The following is a 15,911-nucleotide window of genomic DNA, read 5'->3' on the forward strand; positions in this document are numbered from 1 at the left end:
CTCATCGCTACAAAAATACAAAAAAAAACTAGCTGGGCATGGTGGCGTACACCTGTATTCCCAGCTACCAGGGAGGCTGAGGTGGGAGGATCGCTTGAGCTGGGGAGGCTGACGCAGCAGTGAGCCATGATCACGCCACTGCACTCTAGCCTGGGTGACAGAGTGAGACCCTGTCTCAAAAAAGAGAGTAGATGTGTGACCCAAGTCAGTCTATTGGGTCTTATTCTGTGATTTTGTGGAAGTGTTGAAAAGAATGTCCTTTCTGTTGAACCTAGAGCTCAGAGGATATATTCCTAAAGCTACCAGGGGCTGGAGAGAACCCTGCCTCAGAATGAATTCTAAGAAGAGAGAAGAGAGGTAATGGATGGAAAAAAGCTGAGGTTGAAGACACTGTTTAGGCACCTGGATTCAGCCATGCCTGAAGCTCATGTACCTCAATTTTTAACTACATGAGCCAACATATTTCCATTTTTGCTTAAGCTATTTCATGATTAGTTTTCCGTCATTTACAGTCAAAGTCCCTGACTTACAAATGACAGAGCTGATTGACAGGGAAGCTGCTGTCTCCCTACACCCCAGGGCTCTCATCCAGGCCAAACTGCCAGGCAGCTACAAGGCCTCTGGCAACCTGGACAGCCTTCACCTTGACAGGCAGAAACCAGCATTTCCAACACTGCTTTTCTTCTTTCTTTTAATCTTAAAACATCAAGGATGGGGCAGGGAAGGGCTGATGAACAGGGAGAGGAGAAGAAACTGGCATTTTCAACACAAGAATCACATTGCTGCAGATGCAGTGATACTAATGGTTAGCCTTCTTGAGTGCTTGGCACTCTTCTAAGCCTGTGTCATCTAATTGTCACAACCACCTTATGAGTTATAGATACTGTTTGGTTTGGTTTGGTTTAGTTGAGACAGGGTCTCACTGTCACCCAGGCTGGAGTACAGTGGCACAATCTTGGCTCACTGCAGCCTTGATCTCCCGGGCTCAAGCATTCCTCCCAACTCAGCTCCCCCAAGTAGCTGCAACTACAGGTGCGCACCACTACGTCTGGCTAAATAGGTCCTGCTATTATCCCTGTTCCACCAGTGAGGAAACTGAGGCACAGGGAGCCTGGCTGACTTGCCCACAATCATCCAGCTACTGAGTGCTTCAGGAAGGCACAAGTGTGAATGCTCACTATATACAAGCTGTTGCTAAGAAAGAACTTTGGCAGTTATTGAATTCACGGCCCTCAATTGGCTTCCTTTTTTGGCGGGGGCGGGGGGACAGGGTCTCACTCTATTGCCCAGGCTGGAATGCAGTGGTGCAATCATAGTTCACTGCAGCCTCGAACTCCTGGGCTCAGGTGATCCTCCCACCTTACCTCCCGAGTATCTGGGACTACAGGCATACACCACCACACTTGGCTAATTTTTTTTATTTTTGGTAGAGACGGGGTTTTGCCATGTTGCCCAGGCTGGTCTCAAACTCCTGGGCTCAAGTGATCCACCTGCCTCAGCCTCCCAAAGTGCTGGGATTATAGGCATGAGCCACTGTGCCTAGCTGGTTTCAATTTATTTTAAAACAAAATCTCTTAAATCTCTAATCCTGCCATGCTAACTCTTCATCTTCCCCTCTAGCCCTTGTCCATATGCATCACATTTTACAAAATTAAAAATAGCGTATGCATATCATTTCACATCCTTGCTTCCATGTGTCATAAGAGCACATTCTCACATGGCTTTTACAATCAGCGCAACAGAGGCTGCAGATGGAGTCACTGAGACTCAGAGAAGTTGAGATGACCTCATCCAGGCAGCCCAGCAGGCTCGCAGTTGGGCCAGGAGGAGATCCAGGTGGCCTGCCCTGCAGCCCAGTGACCCCTGAGGCCCTGGATGCTCACAAAGTAAGCAGCTCCCCTGTCTTGCTGCTTGCCAGGGCCAACTGTCTTAAGAGTTCTTAGGCAGCTATTACTTAGTCAATAATGAAATATCACTGAAAGAATGGCCCCAGTCACACAGTCAGGCATCTAAAGCCAGCTGTGGGCCAGGCACGGTGGTGGCTCATGCCTGTAATGCTAGTGCTTTGGGAGGCCGAGGCAGGAAGATCGCTTGAGGCCAGGATTCGAGACCAGCTTGGGCAACATAGCAAGACCCCATCGCCACAAAAAAAAATTTTTTAATTAGCCAAGTGTGGTGCTGCACACCTGTGGTCCCAGCTCTGTCGGAGGCTGAGGTGGGAAGATCCCTTGAGGCCAGGAGGTTGGGGCTGTACTGAGCTATGATTGCACCATTGCATTCCAGCCTGAACAACAGAGAAAGGCTCTGTCTCGAAAATTTTTAAATTTAAAAAATATAAATAAAAATAAAGCCAGGTGTGCACGGGTAGCCCCAGCCTTGAAGTGTGAGGAACTTACGAATGTGTGGGTGAGTTTGGGTATGTGTTTAGGGGAGGGAGGTATTTGGAAATAAAGTATAGAAACCATCTTCCTTCCTTCCTCTTCCCCCACTGCATCCCTCCCAATCTTTCACTGAACCAAAGGAAGAGGTTGGAAAACAACTGGAATTTCAGTTTGTAATGAACAAGAAAAAGACTTCTACTCCAACATGCTCTTGGCAAATCAGAGATGGAGAGGGCCAGCTCGAAACCCACAGGCATCGGTGCCTGGGCCACCCACGGCCCCTCTCCCTCCCTCCTCCCCACCTTTTGGACATCCTGCTAAATCTAGCTGCAAGCTTCCTCAGCTGAGGGACAAGAAGAGTGCAGGGAGCCAGCTCTGCAGCTCTGCGGGGCCCAACATCCCCACACCTGGACCTAGAGGGCAGAACTGTCCAGGATGAACCTAATAAAATATTTCTCTGCCAGAAGCCTTGAAGGCAATACCTCAAAGCACATTTCAAAAACAAAAAAGGGAGTGTGCTCTCCCTCCTGCACCCCGGCCCCCGCAAAACACTGGTTCCCCATTTAAACTTCTCTAACAGAAGCTTCTCTCGGGCACCACCCACAATGCTCCCAGCCCACCCGCTGGGTTCCTGCCTCACGCCTAAGCCACATGGGCAGAGAGGTAACACCTTGGCCTTCCCACTGACTGCCAGCCCCCTTTCCTCCGAGGACCACCATCCCTCTCTTTTCCAGGTTGGGATTAGCATTTTTATCTCTGCAACTGTCATCTCTCAACTATTTACAGAAGCCACCAGGATAAAAAGAGGCAACATAAAAATAGTTGCTCAGCAGCTTTCAGGATGGGGTGGGGTGGGGGCACAACAGAATCTTCTCATTTTCTTTCATTCCTTTTCAAAAGGGAAAGGATGTCAGAATTGCTCATCTTTTCCAAAAGGCTCCGAGACCACTCACCTGGGACAGGAACCAAGTCCCAGCATTTCTCAGTTCCCCAGGGCAGAGCCTGTCACCAGCACCAACCCCCCACCCCCACCCCACCCCAACCAAAAGAGTGGGCTGGGTGAAGGGTCGAGACTGCAGAGCCAGGGCGCCCCACTCTGCCCCGTTTCCGTCACCTCCTGGGCCTCCTTCCAGCTTTCCAAAAAGTAAGCCAGTCCAAAAAAACAAAGCAAAACTTTGGCTTTTCTCTATGCTTAAAATGTTTCATAATTGAAAAAAAAAAAAACTTCAGTGGCAATACTACAAACATGACTGAAACCGAAACACTGGCAGCTAAAATAATCCCTTTCCCATTTGGATCAGTAACATCCCCGACGGGGAAAGCAGGAGCCAGGGGTCTTCCCTACAAAATCTAACAGAACTCACATCATTTTAAAGATGTCTTTTTTATTATTATTATTATTTTGGTTTTGTTGAGAAAGGGGTCCAATCAGGGAAGAAAACAAATAATAATTCTAAATCTTATTTCTCAGAGCCCTAAACTATTGGGAAATGCTTTCCATCCCATAACCTCCCGGGGAAGGTGGACTCCACTCCATCAGAAAACGAGCATAATTTGCCAGTATACGGAGCCAAAGCTGGGCGCGGTGGCTCACGCCTGTAATCCCAGCACTTTCAGAGACTGAGGCGGGCAGATCACTTGAGGTCAGGAATTCGAGATCAGCCTGGCCTACATGGTGAAATCTCGTCTCTACTAAAAATACAAAAATTAGCCAGGCGTGATGGGACGTGCCTGTAATTCCAGCTACTTGGAAGGTTGAGGCACAAGAATCGCCTGAACCCGGGAGGCAGAGGTTGCAGTGAGCTGAGATCATGCCACTGCACTCCAGCCTGAGGGACAGAGCAAGACCCTGTCTTTAAAAAAAAAAAAAAAGGGTGGGGGGGGGGGAGCCAAGGGAGGCCTGAGACCTCGGGAAGAGAAGGTGCATCAGGAAAGGATACAGATCCCAAAGGACCTTGAGCCTTGATTTTCTCATCTGTGAAATGGTGCCAAACCTACCTAGAGGGTGGCTATAGAGTTGATCTTCTCTATGGCAGTCCCTAGTACACAGCGTGGTTCAAGGTAATTGTTCTGCAAAGATCACGTCCTCCCTTCCTTTCTGTACTCCACTTCCCTCGTCTGGAACATGGAAGGGTTCAGGAGCTGATCTCTGCTGGCGTTCCTCTCAGGCCAGCTTTTCCATTTCTGCTTTCTTGGCAGGTATTCCTGGCAAAGCTATCAGGACAGACTGGGCTGACTCCACTCATGGCCACAGGGCCGTGGCACTATCTGTCTGGTTTTCTCTACTTTGTGGGTTTACTTACCTGGAAAAAAGTCTCACAAAATATATACTAATAAAATCACACGGGGACCTTCATTTAACAAAACATGGCTGGTTGTAATGGCTGACAACTGTAATCCCAGCACTTTTGGAGGCCAAGGCAGGAGGATCACTTGAGCCCAAGAGTTCGAGACTAGCCTGGGCAACAAAGCAAGACCCTGTCTCTACAAAAAAATTAAAAATATTAGCCAGGCATGGTGGCGCAGGGCTGTAGTCCCAGCTACTCAGGAGGCTGAGACAGGAGGATCTCTTGAGCCTGGGAGGTTGAGGCTGCAGTGGGCCATGATGGCAACACTGCACTCCAGCCTGGGCAACTGAGTGAGATCCCATCTCAAAAACAAAAAGTCATCATAACTGAAAAGAATGGAACTGAATAAAATCAAGACTGTCCCTGAAAATTGTAATGAAATGACCATGAATTGATCCAGGAGGCAATGGGTTTGTTTTGTTGTTGTTGTTGTTGTTTTGTGGGTTTTTTTTTTTTTGACACGGAGTCTCGCTCTGTCACCCAGGCTGGAGTGCAGTCACACTGATCTCGGCTCACTGCAGCCTCTGCCTCCCAGGTTCAAGCGATTCTCCTGCCTCAGCCTCCAGAGCAGTTGGGATTACAGGCATGCGTCACCACACCCAGCTAATTTTTGAATTTTTAGTAGAGACAGGGTTTCACTATGTTGGCCAGGCTGGTCTCGAACTCCTGATTTCAAGTGATCCACCCACCTCGGCCTCCCAAAGTGCTGGGATTACAGGCGTGAGCCACTGCGCCTGGCCAGCAATGGGTTTAAATGGGGAGCCACGATTCTTGTAAGGGGTAGGTAAGGGTGCAGTGAAGGGAATCCCAAAAACCTTGGGTTGGGAAACTGGTTCCTGAGTGATTTCAAGAAACCTTTCTTCCATCACCTGCTCCCTCCAAACAGAGTGACAAAAAAATGTCTTATGCCGAGAAGTTCATTAACTGAGGGGCTACGGAGACACGGGAATGGACAAAGTAGCCTTAAGACGCCCTTATGGTGGAAACAACCCAAACGTCTATCAATGGATGAATGTATACACAAAATGCAGTCCATCCACACAATGGAATAGTACTGGGCCATAGAAGCAAATGAAGCACTGACAGCCACTACGGCGTAGATCAGTCTTGAAAGCATGATGCTGAATGAAAGAAGCCAGACACAAAAGTCATATATTACATGATTCTATTTATATGAAATGTCCAAAACAGGCAAATCTAGAGAGACGGAAAGTAGGCTGGTGGTTGCAGGGGCTGCGGGGAGGGGCACTGGGAAGACAGAGTGATAGTTTAATGGGTACAAGGTTTCCTCTGGGGGTGATGAAAATGCTCTGGAACTAGACAGAAGTAGTGGTTGTACAACACTATAAATGTACTAAATGCCACTGAATTGTTCACTTTAAAATGGTTAAGTTTAGGTCGGGCGCGGTGGCTCACGCCTGTAATCCCAGCACTTTGGGAGGCTGAGGCGGGCGGATCATGAGGTCAAGAGATCAAGACCATCCTGGGCAACACGGTGAAACCCCGTCTCTACTAAAAATACAAAAATTAGCTGGGTGTGGTGTCACGTGCCTGTAATCCCAGCTCCTCGGGAGGCTGAGGCAGGAGAATCTCTTGAACCTGGGAGGCAGAGGTTGCAGTGAACCGAGATCACGCCACTGCACTCTGGCTCGGGCAACAAGAGCGAAACTCCATCTCAAAGAAAAGAAAAGAAACAAAACAAAGCAATAAGCAATATAAGACCCTCTGATTTAAAGGAAAATCTGAAATAGCATTTGCCCCAAATCCCCAAGATCAGGAAATGAAATGTTTCCCATAACCGCCAGAAGAAAGTATGCTGAGGAGGGAAGAAGATCACAGCTGACCCTGAGCAAATTACTCAGCCTCTCTGAGCCCTTCCATAAAATGAGTTGATAGAATAATGGTGATTCTGTGGCCCATGTTAAAATTTGAGCCAAAATGCCTTGAAAACAGGCTTGGCCTACCCAACTTGGCCTGGTCCTCTCCCCTGAGAGTGGTGTCCAGCCACTCATCTTCCATCTAGGATGAGGTTCTCAAAGAGGAAACCCCCGGCTACTGCACAAAGTTCCCTGCTAGGTCACCCCACCCTATCCCCTTCCCCTCTTACTCCCAACCAATCTCCCATTTCTGGCCCATCCTTCAAGGCTCTGCAAAAATGACACCTCCTTCAGGGAGCCTCCCAGATTCACACCAGTCTGAGATTTCTCCAGAACCCTCAGTGCCCTGTGCTCTTTCGATCGCAACAGCACTCATTCTTTGTGGTGTTTCTCAACAGTAGCACTGCTGGCATTTGGGGGAGGGTGATTCTTTTTTTGTTTTTTGTTTCTTTGTTTTTTGAGAGGAAGTCTCATTCTTGTGCCCCAGGCTGGAGTGCAATGGCGCGATCTCAGCTCACTGCAACCTCCGCCTTCCAGGTTCAAGCGATTCTCCTGCCTCAGCCTCCCAAGTAGCTGGGATTACAGGTGTGCCACCATGCCCAGCTAATTTTTGTATTTTTAGTAGAGACGGGGTTTCACCATGTTGGCCAGGCTGTTCTCGAACTCCTGACCTCAGGTTATCCTCCTGCCTCGGCCTCCCAAAGTGCTGGGATTACAAGCGTGAGCCACCATGCCCGGCCAGGGGAGGGTGATTCTTTATGTCGTGGCCCTGGCCTGCCTACAGGACACTTTAGTAGGCATCCCTGACTCCTGCCCACTAAAAGCCAGGAGTGCTTAGCATCATTTTGACAACCAAAAGTCGCCCCCACACTTTCCCAAATCCTTGCCAGGAGGGTGAGACCACCCCCGGATGAGAACTAGTGCGTTGTTATTAGTGACTATATTTGGTTACCAGCCCATTAGCCACATCTAAGGATGGGCAGTAAGTACTATAGACCCTGCATAGAGCTGCATTGGCAAACACTGATGTAGTGAATAAACAAAACAAAACAAACACCTGGGCTCCTCAAGAAGCTCAGGGCAGCCTTGCCAGGGCCTCTGCTCTTGAACAGGTGCACAAAGGTTCTAAGGCCTGACATGCCTGCACTGGCTGTGTGACCCTGGGCAAGTTACTTAACTTCTCTGAGCCCTTCTATAAAATGAGGCTAAATCCTAGCAACACTGCAGGATTTCTGTAAACCTCAATCTCCTAATCTCTACTATGGGGTTAAAATTCCCTACATTGTAGGATTTAGTAGGCATTAAATGAGATAATGCAAGTAACACACAGCACAGAATCTGGCAGGCAGCAAGAACTCAATAGATGTTAGTTTTTAATACTGTTATTATTATTGTCCAGGGCCAGGTAGCAGCTCATGCCTGTAATCCCAGCACTTTGGAAGACTGAGGTAGGCGGATCGCTTGAGGTAAGGAGTTCAAGACCAGCCTGACCAACATGGTGAAACCCCTTCTCTACTAAAAATACAAAAATTAGCCAGGCATGGTGGTGGTGCCTGTAATCCCAGATACTAGAGAGGCTGAGGCATGAGAATCGCTTGAACCCGGGAGGCGGAGGTTGCAGTGAGCCAAGATTGTGCCACTGCACTCCACCCTGGGCGACAGAGTGAGACTCCATCTCAAAATAAATAAATAAATAAATAAGTATTCTTATTATTATCCAAGTTAGGGGCTCATCAAATGATGGCTATTACTCTTCATTACAAAAATATGTTTTGCGTCCTCATCACCAATGCCTGCTTCCTCCATAGGAAGGGTGTGTGTCACCAATGCCTGCTTCCTCCATAGGAAGGGTGTATGAGCAGCAGTCTGGAAGGGGTATGTGGGGCTTGCCCTAAAGCTGCATTTGCATGGCATGCACACTATTTATTCTGAAACTGCATGTTTTTGTGGGGTGATTAGGGAAGAGGGTGGCTAACTCCCCCAAAGCCCTCCCCTTGTTGCAGCCCCCGCCTCCTCCAAGGAACAAAGGAGCTTATGGGGACATAAAGCCATCCTCTTCTCTCTCCTCTGGGGGCAGAGCTAGGGGAGGGGGAGTGGTAAATGGCAGCACAGCTCCAGGGCACCTGAAGTTTCTATCCCCTGCGTGGGGACTCCAAACACCAGGCTGGGGAAGGTAAAAGTTGCCTGTAGGGAGATGGACGCTGCAGGTCCCATCCGGAGGCCAGGTATCCCTCTCTTACTGATAGCACTGAGACGCCCTCCCCAAAGCTCAGCCTTCTTGGGGGAGATCGGAGGGGCTGAGCTGCATCCTGTCCAGCACCAAGTGAGAGTGGCCAGGAGGGCAGGCTGGCAGAGCTGTGAAAGCACCCCACTTCCCCAGCTAGGCAGTGCAGGGGCTGGGGGAAAGCCAGGAAAAGCTCAAGGCTGGGTCGGGTGGCCTCCCAGGCACTGAGCCCCAATGCTGAGAGGGGCTGGGTCCAGTGTCCCTGAGAGTCAGGCGGACGTCTCTCTGCATTCACAGCATACTGCAACCCCGAGGTGAATTTAGGTCAGAAGGACCAAGCCTGTGAGGCTCCGGCTGAGAGAAGAGGTGAGGTGGGGGTGGTCAAAGGGCAGACCGAAGACAGCCAAAGGTCCCCTAGGTCCCCACAACTGCTGGCCTAGGGTCCTGCCACCTGGTGTCCAAGCCACCAGGGCCTGGGTTTGCCCCGAGACAGGCAGGCTGCGGGGTGGGGGTGCTCAAAGTCCGCTGGTCCTCTCTTCCCCGGAACGCTCCAGATTTCCCCACCTGTCAAACGCGAGTGGGTGGGCCTAGGCCGCCTCCACGAACCCTGACGGACCCGGCCCCCGGTGACAGCGGTTCCAAACTCCAGGACCGCCCCTGCCACCCGGACAGGGCGCGGCCCAGCCGAGGAGGCCATCCCGAGGCCCAGGGCGCCCCGAGGACGCGGGGGAAGGGCTGTCGGGGACCGTGTCCCTCCACGTGGCGGGGCGTGGGGAGGCGCACGTGGGGTCCCTCGGTGTTGGGAGCCCCAGGCCAGCCTCGGGGCTTTGTGTGCCATCCCGGCGGCGGTCCCCCGCCTCGAGAGGGAAACGGAGCGGGCGCCCGGGGCCGCGGCGGCTGCGTCCCTTGCCCCGGGCCCGGCTACCGCCAGCTCACCTGGGCTCCGCGCCGCCGCCGCCTCCCGCGCTCTGCGCCCCCAGCTCGGCTCGGCTCGGCTCAGCTTGCTCTGCGCGGCCGCGCGCTCCTCTCCTCTGCCCGGGCGGCGGGCGCGCGGGGGGCGGGGGCGGGAGGAGCCGCCCGGCCCGGCTTGGGCGCGACGCCGCCCCGGGCAGCGCTGGGATTGGCCACGGCCGCGGGAAACCCGAACGCGGAACCGCCCGCGCCCGCCGCGCACCGCCCCCTGCGCGCCCCCGCCGGCTCGGCCCTGCGCCGGGAGGGGTGGAGAGGCGGGAGCCTGCGAAGACGAAAGTAGCGGCGAGGCGGAGGGCAAGGAGAAGAAAGGGAGGAGGCGAAGAACGGGGGAAGAGAGGCCCAGCCGGGAGGATCGGAGGCGTCTGGGAGGAGAGCCTGGAGGGGCGCGGAGCGCGGGAGGGGGCGCCGCAACTTTGTACCCGCTCGCCCGCGGCGCGCACCTGCCCAGGTTCTTCCCGCGGCGCCCTCGGGCGAGCGGCGCCGGCAGCGCTTGCTTTGTTTAGCCAAATGCCGGGGCTGCAGGGCGCCTCCGGGCTGACCCTGGGAAAGTTCCCCAAGCCGGCGAGAACACCCGAGGCCCCTCCTAGCGACCCGGCTGCTGCCCCTGCGCTAGGCGCCGGGCGGTGGATGCGGCCTGGACTTCGGGCCACCACCGACTCGGGGGAGCCCCCTTCCGCAGCTGCTTGCTGACTGACCACTTGCTCAGGGCCGGCCCTAAAGGCCAGGGGAAGGCGTTCCTCTCCCATCCCCAGCCCACCTGGATGCACCATTGAAGTTCATTCTGGCTTTTCCAGATGGCTACTTAGATGCTTTTTGTGAAATACAGCATATTCTTCCCATTCTCCCCTTTTTGGCACCTACTTTGCTGGAGCCTTAAGTGTGCGTTGGGTCCCCCAGCTGGATAACAGCACTGTGCGGGGAAGAGGGGAAACGAAGACCTGGAGGGCTCCCTGAACCGTCCTACGGGGTCGAGCGACCCAGGGGATGTCTCACTGACCCTGCCAAACAGCCAAAAGGGAATCGAGTTGAGAGGAGAGTCAGCCTCCAAATAAATAAAAGGCTCAAAGCCCTCTAGTCAACTGGGTGGATTTCCAGCCCGTTCCGATGAGCTTCTCTGGTATTTCTAGGCCGTAGGGACACTCACATGCAATGACCAATGAGAGCTCCACCCCGACTCCCTTTTTTTTTTTTTTTTTTTTTTCTTTTCTGAGAAGGAGTCTCGCTCTGTCGCCCAGGCTGGAGTGCGGTGACGCGATCTCGGCTCACTGCAACCCCCGCCTCCCAGGTTCAAGCAATTCTCTGCCTCAGTCTCCCGAGTAGCTGGGATTACAGGCGCCGGCCACCATACCTGGCTAATTTTTGTATTTTTCGTAGAGACGGGGTTTCACCATGTTGTCCAGGCTAGTCTTGAATTCCTGACCTCGTGATCCACCCGCCTTGGCCTCCCAAAGTGCTGGGATTACAGGTGTGAGCCACCGCGCCCGACCCACTCCCTTTTTTTTTTTTTTTTTTTTTTTCTTGAGACAGGGTCTCTCTGTGATGCCCAGGCTGGAGTGCAGTAGCACTATCACGGCTCGATGCACCCTCGACCTCCCCAGGCTCAGGTGATCCTCCAGCCTCAGCCTCCTGAGTAGCTGGGACTACAGACACACACCACCACACCTGGCTAATTTTTTCTATTTTTTGTAGAGACAGAGTTCTCCCTATGTTGCCCAGGCTGGTCTCAAATTCCTGGGCTCAAGTGATCTTCCTGCCTCTGCCTCCCAAAGTGCTGGGATTATAGGCATGAGCCAACGCGCTCGGCCATCCACCTCTTCTGATGTTACTCAGCATGCATATGCATTTGTTGGAAATGGCAAAAACCTGAGGCCGGGCATGGTGGCTCACGCCTATAATCCCAGCACTTTGGGAGGCCCAGGCAGAGAGATCACTTGAGGCCAGAAGTTCGAGACTAGCCTGGCCAGCATGGTGAAACCCCATCTCTATCAAAAATACAAAAATCAGCCCGGTGTGCTGGCGGTGCCCGTAATCCCAGCTACTCAGGAGGCTGAAGCATGAGAATCGCTTGAACCCGGAGGCAGAGAGATCGCACCACTGCCCTCCAGCCTGGGCGACAGACCAAGACTGTTTCAAAAAAAAAAAAGGCTGGGCACAGTGGCTCACGCCTGTAATCCCAGCACTTTGGGAGGCCAAGGTGGGCAGATCACGAAGTCAGGAGTTCAAGTCCAGCCTGACCAACATAGTGAAACCCCGTCTCTACTAAAAAAAAAAAAAAAAAAAAAAAAGCAAAAATTAGCCAGGCATGGTGGCGCGCGCATGTAATCCCAACTACTCAGGAGGCTGAGGCAGGAGAATCGCTTGAAACCCGGGATGCAGAGGTTGCAGTGAGCCGAGATCATGCCACTGCACTCCAGCCTGGGCGACAGAGCAAGACTCCATCTCAAAAACAAAACGAAACAAAACAAAAAACAAACAAAACACACACACACACACAAAACCACCTGGGAACAACTTCCTATATGTTCATCAAAGGAATGGATAAATGAAACTCATTATAGTTGTTTGATGGAATACCATCTAATAGTTAAAAGGGGTGCATTGGATCTGTACTGAAAAGGAAATCCCAAAAACATAATGTTGAGTAAAACAGCAAGTTGCAGAATACAACATGATGCACAATTTGTGTAGATACTGTTCATGGACACATGCTTACATACAAAATTTTTAAAGTCGAAGGGAAGAATATACATTAAATTCATGACAGTCTGCCACAAAGAAAGAAAAAAGCACAGAACGGGACAAGGAGCATAAGGAATGTTGTAAAGTTTTATTCCTTTTAGTACTTATAAATGGCTGTGAGGCAAATGGCAAACTGTTAGCAACAGTCAATTCTGAATGGGGGATGCATAGTCCCGTATTTTTCTGTATTCTCATATTTTTCTCCTCCCCCAAAAAAATATGTATCAGGGCTGGTGGAGATTATCTGGGGCACTTTAAGGCAAGGTCAGCAAACTTTGTAAAGGGCCAGATAGTAAATATTTTAGGCTTTGCAAGCCCTAGGCTCTGTAATGCAGCTACTCAACCCTGCCATCCTAGCAGCCACAGGAAATAGTAAATGAATGCATGCGGCAGTGTTCCAATAAAACTTTATTTACAGACACTGAAAACTGAATTTCATATAATTTTCATAAGTCACAAAATATTACTGTTTTGGTTTTTATTTAACCATTGAAAAATGTGAAAGGCCAGGTGCGGTGGCTCACACCTGCATGCGTGATTACAATCTCAGCACTTTGGGAGGCCGAGGCGGGAGGATCACTTGAGCCTAGAAGTTTGAGACCAGTCTGGACAACATGGCAAGACCCATCTTGACAAAAAGAAAAAAGAAAAACGTAAAAACCATTCTTAGCAGGCCATAAAAACCAGGTGGCATGACAGATTTAGCCTATGGGCAATAAATAGTTTGGCAACCCTGCTTTACTAAGGTAACCAAAATAGATTTGGGTGTCCTTTCCTGTTACTGGATGTCTTTTCCTGGTACTTGTTAAACAATTCTGTATGTTTACATCATGTTACTAAATTGCCTATGTTTTATTAGAACACTGTAGCTCACACAGGCAGAAACTTAGATATACACACAGCTGTGTAAACTTAAAAGCCAATTAAGTAAGAAAGGTTGGGAAGTGCCCCTACAAATCCAAACCCTAGCTCAAGAGTTGCTTTTCCTGACAGTTTCCTGAAATGCTGTGAGCCAGGCCCTCCCTGCCCTCTCCTCTCTCTGATGTCTTAAAGCAAGGACTGTACCATTTATTTCATGCTCAGCCATCTCCCTTCCTTCTTTAATCCTTCCTTTTTCACTCTTGTGTTTTGACTTGCCAATAGACCTATATCTTCCTGGCGTCTAGGCAAGTACCAGATGAAACCTTTGTATACTCTCCGCATTGTGGGTGACAGCAATGACCCTGAAGTCAGATAGATTTTGTTCACATCCCAGTTTCACTAGTTACAAGCTCTGTGGCCTTGGGCAAATGACTTGATCTCTCCCAATTTGATTTTGTCAGCTGTCAAATGGGGTTAATAATAGTATCTAACTCACAGGTTTCCCATGAGGTTTAAAGCTAACGATGTATGTATGTAAAGATACTAGCTCTGTGCTTGGTACATAAGTCTTCAATGATGCTAACTAATTAAAATTAGCACGGAGCTAAAATTCCCATCAATGTATGTGCCTTCCTTATTAAAGTGAATTAGAATAAGACAGAAACATCACAGTTGCAATTGGTTTTTTTGTTTGTTTGTTTTGAAACGGAGTTTTGCTCTTGTTGCCTGGTCTCACAGTTGCAATTCTTCTAAGAATCATCCCACTGCCAGGCGCGGTGGCTCACACCTGTTATCCCGGCACTTTGGGAGACTGAGGTGGGTGGATCACCTGAGGTTGGGAGTTTGAGACCAGCCTGACCAACATGAAGAAACCCCGTCTCTCCTAAAAATACAAAATTAGCCAGGCGTGGTGGCGCATGCCTGTAATCCCAGCTACTTCGGAGGCTGAGGCAGGAGAATCGCTTGAACCTAGGAGGCAGGGGTTGCAGTGAGCCGAAATCACGCCATTTCACTCCAGCCTGGGCGACAAGAGCTAAACTCCGTCTCAAAAAAAACATCCCACTTAAGGAAACCATTTTCTTCTTAGAAATATGAAAATAAGAATTTGCTTTGTTTTTTGGATTTTTCTCCTCCAAGAACACCAGAAAATTCTATTCTAGGCAAACAGATCTTGTTGTCCTGACAACAGATTGCCAAGAAAATAAGTAAACAAAGCATCTGAATCATATTTTTACAGAAAACTTGAACAGTACAAGGGAGGGGCTGGAAGCAAGAGTGTAAAATTACCTCACCCCCCAGGACAGCACTGTAATTTCCTGCGGAGGTTTCATCCTTCCTTTCTGAACCGTGTGCCGCTCATGTTGCTCACTGGAATGTTCCACCTCCCAAACCTTGAACATCCAGATGCAGACAGCAGGATTCATCACACCAATGTACTGGGAAAGGAAAAGAAACCTGGGGACCCCAAACTCACTAAGCCAAAGGGAAAAGTCAAGCTGGGAATTGGGTCATGCAAACCTGCCTCCCATTTTGGTTCCTAAATAAGGTGGCTACAAAGATGAAAAGCGACACACCTCCCTCACATTTTGCCCACAAGGAAATTCCTGGCGGCCCCCAAGATCTTTACCCTAAAGCAGTTCTGTTGAAGTTCTCCAAGGCAATGTAAATGGATAGCTTATCTTCACAGGTGCGGGGGACATAGGACAGAACTCAAAGTCATCCCTCTACTCACCTGAGACAAATGCGTATCTGATTGCTTCCTCGGCCCTGTCTTCTATGTTATCTTATGTAAAAATTCAGATTCACCAAGCCAGGCAAAGGGATGAATGACTATTTTTCTCCTACCCACTCTCACATGAAAATTGTGTATTTCTCAATATCTTGCCCTTTCCCATTTAAATACTGAAGCCCTCAAAATCATTTTCAGAGAAAGGCATACACCTGTCTCCCAGGCAGTTCCTTAACTTTGGCAAGTAAGCCTCCTAAAATGATTGAGACTTGCCTCGGTCATTTTCTTTGATTTACAGCACTTGTTGAATTTTTTTTTCCCATTCACCAGGACAGTAGAAAAACGCTGTCGCTAGCTAGGCGTGGTGGCAGGCACCTGTAATCCCAGCTACTTAGGAGGCTGAGTCAGGAGAATCACTGGAACCCAGGAGGCGTAGGTTGCAATGAGCCGAGATCGGGCCACTGCACTCTAGCCTGAGGGACAGAGCCAGACTCTGTCTCAAAAAAAAAGAAAGAAAAATGCTGTGGGGCTGGGCACAGTGGCTCATGCCTGTAATCCCAGCACTTTGGGAGGCCAAGGCAGGGGATCACTTGAGGTCAGGAGTCCGAGACCAGCCTGGCCAACATGGTGAAACCGTGTCTGCTAAAAAATTCAAAAATTACCCAGGTATGTTAGCGCGTGCCTGTTATCCCAGCTACTCAGGAAGCTGAGGCACGAGAATTGCTTGGACCTGGGAGGAGGAGGTTGCAGTGAGCTGAGATCGCGCCACTGCACTCCAGC

General features: G+C 50.2%; 1 protein-coding gene across 8 annotated transcripts in view; it reads right to left on the bottom strand.

Moving 5' to 3' along the window:
* Positions 1-9,888, bottom strand: part of CAMKK2 (calcium/calmodulin dependent protein kinase kinase 2) — a 76,844-nt gene extending 66,956 nt beyond the window's left edge. For 2 of the 8 annotated variants that reach the window (XM_063647127.1, XM_063647126.1), the window contains exon 1: positions 9,767-9,879. The gene's annotated coding sequence lies outside the window, so the exon portion shown is untranslated. Of the gene's footprint in view, positions 1-9,766 lie in introns of all 8 variants that reach the window. The other 6 variants (XM_054443125.2, XM_054443122.2, XM_054443123.2 and 3 more) reach the window with 3 other exon arrangements.
* Positions 9,889-15,911: the final 6,023 nt, after the last annotated feature.

This window comes from Pongo pygmaeus, chromosome 10 (genome assembly GCF_028885625.2).
Source record: "Pongo pygmaeus isolate AG05252 chromosome 10, NHGRI_mPonPyg2-v2.0_pri, whole genome shotgun sequence".
In the NCBI taxonomy this organism is placed as follows: Eukaryota; Metazoa; Chordata; class Mammalia; order Primates; family Hominidae; genus Pongo; species Pongo pygmaeus.